Source organism: Penaeus monodon, chromosome 20, assembly GCF_015228065.2.
Source record: "Penaeus monodon isolate SGIC_2016 chromosome 20, NSTDA_Pmon_1, whole genome shotgun sequence".
NCBI lineage: Eukaryota > Metazoa > Arthropoda > Malacostraca > Decapoda > Penaeidae > Penaeus > Penaeus monodon.
Window position 1 is genome coordinate 19,983,226 of NC_051405.1, and position 435 is coordinate 19,983,660.

A 435-nucleotide genomic window follows, 5' to 3' on the forward strand; every position below is an offset into this window, starting at 1 on the left:
TCCATCACTTATCCGTCTCATAGCAGTGTCCATCGCAGAAAATGGTCTCCTAACATATTGTTGGCTATGGAGGGTATGGGGAGAGGGGAGTAACGGGGAAAAGAGAAGGGGGTCAGTGGGGAGGAGGGGGAAGGGGATCAGTGGGGGAGAGGGTTTGGGTGTCAGTGGGGGGAAGGGGGAGAGGGCAGTGGGGGTGGGGGGAATCCCACACGCGATGGTCGTAATCAATTCTCCAGCAGGCGGCGGCCGGAGGCGTGTGTTAGGCCTATGTTATTACTGCCTTGGAAACAGCACGCGACCTGACGTGGCCTGATTGCGGTGACCCGGCAGATGGAAGCGCAGATAAATCTCAACGAATAATTACGAAAAGCGGGGGAGAATGACGTAAGGGCGAGAATGAAACTGAAGGTATTGGTGCCAGGCAACACAAGGCAG